The sequence below is a fragment of the Daktulosphaira vitifoliae genome, unplaced genomic scaffold, assembly GCF_025091365.1.
Source record: "Daktulosphaira vitifoliae isolate Bord-2020 unplaced genomic scaffold, ASM2509136v1 Scaffold_5, whole genome shotgun sequence".
Lineage (NCBI taxonomy): Eukaryota > Metazoa > Arthropoda > Insecta > Hemiptera > Phylloxeridae > Daktulosphaira > Daktulosphaira vitifoliae.
The window spans coordinates 4,144,763-4,152,843 of NW_026099576.1; the positions used below are offsets into that span (position 1 = coordinate 4,144,763).

The 8,081-nt window shown below is 38.4% G+C and overlaps 1 protein-coding gene across 1 annotated transcript in view; it reads right to left on the reverse strand.

The window, feature by feature from the left end:
- Positions 1 to 5,321, reverse strand: part of LOC126906867 (brain tumor protein) — a 40,870-nt gene extending 35,549 nt beyond the window's left edge. The window contains exon 1 of the mRNA XM_050687773.1: positions 5,037 to 5,321. The gene's annotated coding sequence lies outside the window, so the exon portion shown is untranslated. The remainder of the gene's footprint in view (positions 1 to 5,036) is intronic.
- Positions 5,322 to 8,081: the final 2,760 nt, after the last annotated feature.

Genomic DNA, 8,081 nt, shown 5'->3' on the forward strand with positions numbered 1-8,081 from the left:
TTATAATTTAATTGAAAATCGTACGAAAAAATTGGTAAGATTTTTCCTGATGGCCTTGTTTTCCCGATTTACCTATCAACTCGAATTAGACACACATATAATTATGTGAAGGATTTCCTCTACAATTTTTTTCAATGAAAACTATCACATACTCGCTGTAATTTTATATAAAATGATTATAACGATTATAATTACATAGTGTTTTGTTGTTGAGGTCAATAATGGTTTGACAAAAAATTCATTATGTAATTTCGGTGAAATTAATCTAATTAGTAAGACCGACCCTCCTGGTACTAGATCAAGAATAACACGGCGAAATCAATTTGCATGAAGGCAAATAAATTTTTACCGTACCTTGTTCGTTTAGACCAATTCGACTTGTACGAAAACCACCACTGCACTGGTGTTATCAAATTACTGACGCATAAACGCCAACCCTATTGTTTCCACCGATTTCGGGTACATTATGTCATGAATACTTACATGTTGGGAATTCAATATATATTGAGCCGTCCCAGGTGTATGAGCGGATGAGTTTTTTTTATTAGGGCTGCAATAAAAAAAAAATTCTTTGCTTGCTCTCATGTAAATATATTCATGTGGTTTGTAAATTTTTAATAAGGAAATATATATGCTAATAGTGCGGTATTTTAAAGAAACCGTACCGAGACCGCCAACTGACATGGGAAATGTGAACTAACCCTTTTAGACGGTCCGGTTATGCCTATCAAACGACATTGTAGCTTGTGAATCCTCAATAATTATGACCGACAGCTAAAATACTCTAAGGGACTGCAATAAACATATAATTTCATATTGTAAAAGAGAATCAGCTGTTCAAATCTTTTGCACCTTGATTGAGTCCCCTTTGATGCTACTTGGGGTAAGTCTTAAACACAATGTACGAAGGAATTAGTTTTATAGAGTAAAATAAAATGTACACAATGTGTAATAGATTTAACGAAACATTTTATTCGTGTAAAATGTAAATTACTCATTTTGCCATTACACTGATCAGACAAATTTATGTTTGATAATAAATTAACTGGTACGTGGCCTTGCCTTGGACCGTAAGAAGCGTATGACATTGAAGAATAGAGAAAACAATAATGACGTCGTTAAAATGTGCATTAGAAGTATTTTCAAATGTTGACGAAGAGCATTCAAGTTATGGTGGTGTAAATTCGATCTTTGAAAACTACAACCCATTGAGGGAGAAGTTTCGAAAAATCTTAAACGCCTTTGTATAAATGAACAAGTTAGTTATCTGTTTTCTACAGACGGGATAGTTTTTGTATAATTTGTGTAATTTCATAAAAGGTTGCCCGAGGAAGTTTTACCTCACACACGCACCGTGTAGATTATCCGAAAGTTTATTTAATTCTTTGTCTCCCCCTTTGGTTTCCCGAGGATTCGATTCGCATGGGATTTCCAACCCGTTGCGTTTACCTGACATCGTCTACGCCCTCCCACGACAACGCAGCCGCCGGTAGTTGCCCGAGGGTTACTTTAAAGTTTTCTTCCCTATTTATTGTTCGTTGGTATAGACCAACACGCAGAGGATCGTCACCAGTAATCTGCAGCTGTGAACTCGTACGTGTATCTGTTGTGAAAAGCGCCACCCCGGAAAACGCACAGGCTTTTATACAAATTCGGTCGACGCCGTTGCCGGACAATCTCTTAAATTTATCGAATAAATCCTAAGTACTGTCGAAAATTATGTCCAAAAGGCCAAGTTCAAAAGCATTTAGATTGCACTGTTATCTGTTGAGTCTACCTTTGCAAATATTAACGTTCGAAAATAGTATAAATATATAAAATATTACAAACTAAAACTCGACGTGGAAATATGTCATCAGGTTTTCGTGGGACTTATGGAACTGCCTGGGACATTAACCTTCACGTTAAGTAGTTACTAATTGCATCGTCGTCTGGCGCATAATGGCGAGTCGTTTGCGTTTTGATAATAAATCGTCACTGGACACGAACCGATTACTTTTTAAAATAAAACCTCCAATGCCGTGAATTAGGTTGAAGCACAACGTTGACCGTGTACATTTTGTCGGATACCTCGTTTCGAGGAATAGCAATTATCGTTGCGTTCCTCTGGGGCACCACGAGTAAAACGGAAGGAGCGGTAATTTTTTCAGCCCGCTGTGCCGCTGTCCGGTAAAAAACAACCTCATTGTCTGTTATTATAATGAGATCTCAACGCGTCACGAGCGCACCGCGGTTGATTTATCGTGAGCGTACCAATCCAATTATTACTTATGTACATGTATAATATGCGTTTGTGTATCGTACAGTTTATATATACGGACCGGCATAATGTGCGCCGGCCCGGTGGCCACAAGGTCACCCACCTCGGGCTAGTGCACGACAAGACGCGGTCATCACCGTTTCTTCTCCGGCAGAGTTGACCCCGCCGACGCAAGTGTTCGCACGACAAGGGACGTCGCATTCCGCCAATGTAACGCGATATCGGCGGACGGAACTTTGAAAACGCATCGGCGAAAAACAATAACCACCTACGGGCAAGGTCAACCGTACCGGTGCGATAGCAGCAAGTCGTTCACCCCGCCGTCCGGCGGACGAGCGATAGACAAAGGCCGCCACGAGGTGGACGCGTCAGACGAAAACAAATGTCAGTCGCGTTGTGACATTGTCGTGTGTCCGCTCGCCGATTGTGCGGTGAAAAATTCCGAAACACTTTCGGAATAATTACGCTGTACAAAGACTCTGCCGTTCAACGTTGTTGTGCATCCGTTGAGCGACTACTGCACAGTGTTCTCGGAACGCAACAATAAAGCTTAATGAGCCGATACGACATGCATAAACACGTGTTGTCGTCGATCCTTATTTGACTACTCATCGCGCGGGGTCAACTTCGATGTTGCCGTGTCGCTCGCCGAGTTTTCACGCCGTGAAAACCGAGCAATTAAAATATATCAATCATTCGGTGGAGCCCAAATTGTCATATCGGTGACAATGATTGATTGTCGACAAGAGTAATTACGACACCGACTGGCTATTGTCGTTCAGGAACAGTCACATATTTTCCGGTCGTCAAAGTGCTAATTTTGTTGAGCACCCGCACAACACATTCTTTCGTCTGATTAAAACGCGCAGTTGCATTTGTAAAATCAGTCAATACGATTTCGTTATTAAACGGGTTCTTTGCTCAAGTGCGTTACTGTACTCGGCTCACCAAGTTTTTTTTACAAGCCTGTTGTAATGTTTTTTGTTTTTATTTAAAAAAAGCACAACCCAACCGGCACTGAACGTGAAATATTAATGAACACTGTTGTCGGAGATGGAAAATACACATTATGAACATGCGCGCAGTGTTTATTATTAACGCGGTTCATCGGCCGGCAACGTGGTTATACAACACATTCAAAAGAACGCATTTAATGACCTATTTTATCCGAAAGAACGACTTAAAAAACACACTTAGAGCGATCGTCGGCAGACAGTCGTTGATATTTTGACCCCCGAGACAATTTTTATGTAGAATAATTAAAAAATAATTCATTCGAATTGTAACATTGCACAAACAGTAATTGTCGTTATTGTGTTATTACTAAACACTAAAAAAATTATGTTAATAAACTCATATCTTGTTTTTTCCAGAGATTATAATGTAATCAAAATATTTAAATAACAGTCAATGCCGTGTATAAAAAAAATGTCTTAATTATCTCTTACAGATGAGTTTACTCGTTGCGCCCATACCACCAAAATAATTGCTCGTTAATCTTTTGATATAGTAAATTACTTGAAGTTTTTTTTTTTTTATAGAGTCAAGCTTTAATCCTTAAAAATACAACATCTAATATCTTTACAGATTATGAAGACAGTAATAAAATATTTTCATAGCTTTGCGTTTGAAGTATGCGAACAAAGCTTAAGAAGTTCATTGGAACTTATCAATTTCATAATAAAACTTTTCATCATTTAAAAAGAAAACACTAGAAACTGAATTGTTGACTGAAATAGGTATTGTCGTGAACTAGACAAGATACGTTGGCGATGTTCAGTTCAAGTTTTTGGCTAATTTAAAACCATCTAAGATAGTTTTCTTGGAAAGTTAAACTTTCCAGACACGCACAACTGACAAATGTACAGAATTATGAGAAACGCAACTGGATTTATTGTCGCGACTAATTTTTGCTCAAGTTTTGATTTGAAACTGCTAAGACTTACAAGTTGCTTACAATGTTGTTGACAAAAGAGAAGAATAACAAAATGTTCTCTGTGTTTTTAACTCTATTTTTACGGCTTCCATTGTCAGCAACAAATTGGCAAGCGCAAAAAGTATTAAGAGAGGAAACGAATAATTTTTATAGAGTTCCGATAAAGAAGCCGCAGGCTCACAAGCTTCTCTTTATTATTTTTCTTTGAGCGAACAATGCGACGTAGTAACTTTGTGGGTGTAACTTTTTGATCAGACCGAACCGACTCGATGAAAAAGTAGTCATTCATCGTGCCAGTAAGTAAACGCCTTTAATTAGAGAATTCCATCTTGGATTAATTTGCGTTAATTGGCCGATTCATTAATATCAATTACCGACCGACGGATTCAGACGATTAATGTTGTTGCGGTGTGAAATTTTTTACATCGGCTCAATACTAATCGGCTAAGAAACAATGAAAATTTCGGTAAACGTTACTGTTTGGGACACGTTCGCACCATCTCATAACATTATACGTTTATTTACGTTATTCAAACCACTTAACGGTATAGTACTCTCTCTGCGGCGCATAAAGGTGTAAAAAACCACACAAGTTAAAAGTCTATTAATGTAATGATACCAACAACACCGATGATGTAATTTAATTGTTAGAATTTTTTTTTAATTATATTTCATTATAACGCGCCACGGTATCCACTTGATAACCGTTATCTGCAAGTGCACTCGCACACAGGACACATACGTGTTCGGTTCTCAGTATGCGCAACTCAGATAATAACGAAGTTAATGTAATTATTGACTAGGCCGTTGTTATAACGCTTTTTATGAACAAACACTTACCTAATCAAAGATAAATGTGAAAACCTGGAAATGCTGTGATTGCGGTCGCGCACAGAGGAAAACGATGGCGGCAAAAGCGACTGTAACGACGTTATAAGGTCCACTGCGGTAACAAAACACGAAAGTGTAATAAAAAATAAACTAGCGCCGAAAACAAAAAGAATTAACGAAAAAACAAAACAGTAATAAATAGAAGAAAAACAATTGTCTTAGCACTTGCCGCGAGGGTGCAAGTGGAACAAAATTATCTTCTCTCAAGGCGTGTCGACTGGGCAAAGCATGACTTGGGAGTGCGGCTCCCAAGTTCAATGTCAAAGCAACTCGACGCGCATCATCCCCCGGTCCGAAGAGGGGAGGCACACGACGACCGGTGGGTGGGGGTGGGGGTGTAGACGCGAGGGGACGTGCGTCGTACCGAATGATTCTGCCACTAAGCTGCTAACGCTGTTAAATCTTTCCTCTTTTTCATTTTCTAAAAGAAAATAATATTTCCAACGTATTGATACCATTACCAAAATGTTATTGATCAGCACGTGTCAAATACAATTTCCAAATACAATATTGATGTGTAAATTGTTATCTCATAAAAACGTCTACAACTCAATGCTAACAATATTTGAAAGTTTGTGATGCCAAACTAGTGCGTATAGTTTTTGTGTAGTTTTGTTAAAGTGTTGTCGTTGTTTTCAGAAAAAAAAAAAAAATACTTAATACCTTCTAGTTTTCCAATAAATATTATACAGTTCTTTTAAATCGAATCGAAACTTTATAATGAGCACTTTAACGACACTTGGAATAGTTTTTTTTATTCCATTACTCGGTTATTACAATTAAGGTTCTCTAATCGACTCAACAACTCCATTATAAACTTATAAATGATGAAATTCAACTGAAAATTAAATTAAAGTTCATCAGGCTTTCATTGTTTTCGGGTTTTCAACGACATTGTTAACCGCCAACATTTAACAGCAAGGAAAGCGGTGTTTGTTTTTCATTCGTCGGTTGCCTAAAGTGTTTTGATAAGTAAAGCATTAAGTGACTAATACGTCGTGGAATGAAAACACAAGTTTATAAATAGTACAGAGATACATTTCTAGTACGTATTTTTGTGCACTACCGACGAGATAAATTAATTAAAAATAAAATTTTCAATGGCAATAACGACGAGCCGGAAAAGTTTACGGTTTCAATCGTCACCCGACGTTATTATGCTGTTATCGATCAGACTAAAAAAAAATAATCTATTATTTCTCGTCGACATAATAACACTCGCGCGGTTTTCATTTATTTTAAAAAACGTATCGTATTACTACAAAGGGATTTACAAAAAAATGTCATGAGTTTACCGACTATGAGAAATGTTATTAGAGACGGTAACTATTGTTTTATCTCTGCTGGTCTGAAAATATTGGACGCGTTCACCGGCGGACAGTAAAGAAGAGATCGGTCTAGAGAATTGCATTTGCGCCGTGTGTTGTCTTTTGGTGTGGAGTGACGGACGTTGCTGGGAAATGCGATTTAGTTTCGTCCGGTGTAGGGCATTTCCAAGATAAAATGGCGGTGCCATTCCGTGACGGCGGCGATAGCTAAGATTACCCTTCGGTTGGAAGGGTATCGAAGGAGGAAAAGAATAAAACATCGGCCTAAGGGGTTGCTCGACGCTTGCGCTCTAAGCTTTTTGGGGTGGATTTTATGACGGCGACCGAAGGGGAGAGAGACGCTCGCGCAAAACGCGGAGGATTCTATTTCTGTATACGCAATATCTACTACAGCAGCGAGTGTCTCGACGTCGACAAGAGAAATGAGCGGTGGAATTGAAGAGCGCGTGGGGGGAGTAATATTGCCAGAGACTTGGTCCCTTATTAAACCTTATAGCCGACGGACGGCCGACCGGCACCCTTCTAGCAGAATTCACATAACGGAACGCACGTATAAATTATTCGGTAGGGCCGTAATGAGGGAGGTGTAGCGGCGAGTGGGACGCGAACCCATTTGTGTGTACACATCACAGGGAGAAGACTGGACTGGTGTAGACTTTATGTTTGAATGTATTATTGAGTGAGTCTGTAGTCAGTGGTGTCGGCGCGGTGCTCTGACAAAGTGTCTTGAGATTATTCGATAGACAAACCCCTACGGCACCTGGTGCTGTCTTTTACACGGGACGAGCAAATAATTTATTAAGCCGAAAGAAATTGGCGTTCAGTTTTTACCCTTTGGAGACGGTTCGCACGTACACTTGTGGCTAACGGACAGAAACATTAAATTCAGTTACCGTTAAAGTTTTAGTTGATCGGCCAAAAGGTTTTTAATCGCTTTGATCCGATTTCAGTTTGGGGCCATTGAAATTACTATTCGCTTACAATGAGTTGTATAAAAATGTTTAATAATTTACAAAGAAAATAAAGGCGCGGTACTGTTTGCTTAAAACAGATACAGTTTGTTGTACACACACTTGGAAACGAATAAAAAAACTTTAAATTCGACTTGATGTTATTTTCAAAAGAACATTTAAGTTTTTATTCGGTCAAGTGTGATAATAAATTCGCAAAAGCAAAATAGACGGGCAAACTTTTAACAGTTACCGAACATAAATCTCTTTTCAGCAATTTTGAATTTACAGTTGATTTCTACTACGCCATGTTTATTTATAACACATTTGCTTTTCATTATCAGCATTCTTGCGACTCCTCAAACAACATGTTGTGTTCGAAATATTCTTAGTGATTTTTTAGCCAACAGCTTATGTGCCACTTGTTCGAAGTAGCTATTGTTTACTTGATATGATGTTTGTAAAACAATCGGCAGTTATTCCCATACGTCGGAACTTTCACGTAATTCATTTGGCCCATTTGTAATCATGTGGTTAGTTTAGATTAACTACCAATGTTCTGATTTTGAATCAACTCTCTAAACGTTTGACAATAACAGTGTAATGAGTGGAAAATGTCACATAATAGTACGTGAAAAAGGACATGCAGAAGAATCGTAAAAATGAAATCGCGATTCACAAGTTTATAGCGGTCAGAATGTTTTTCGGGAATATTC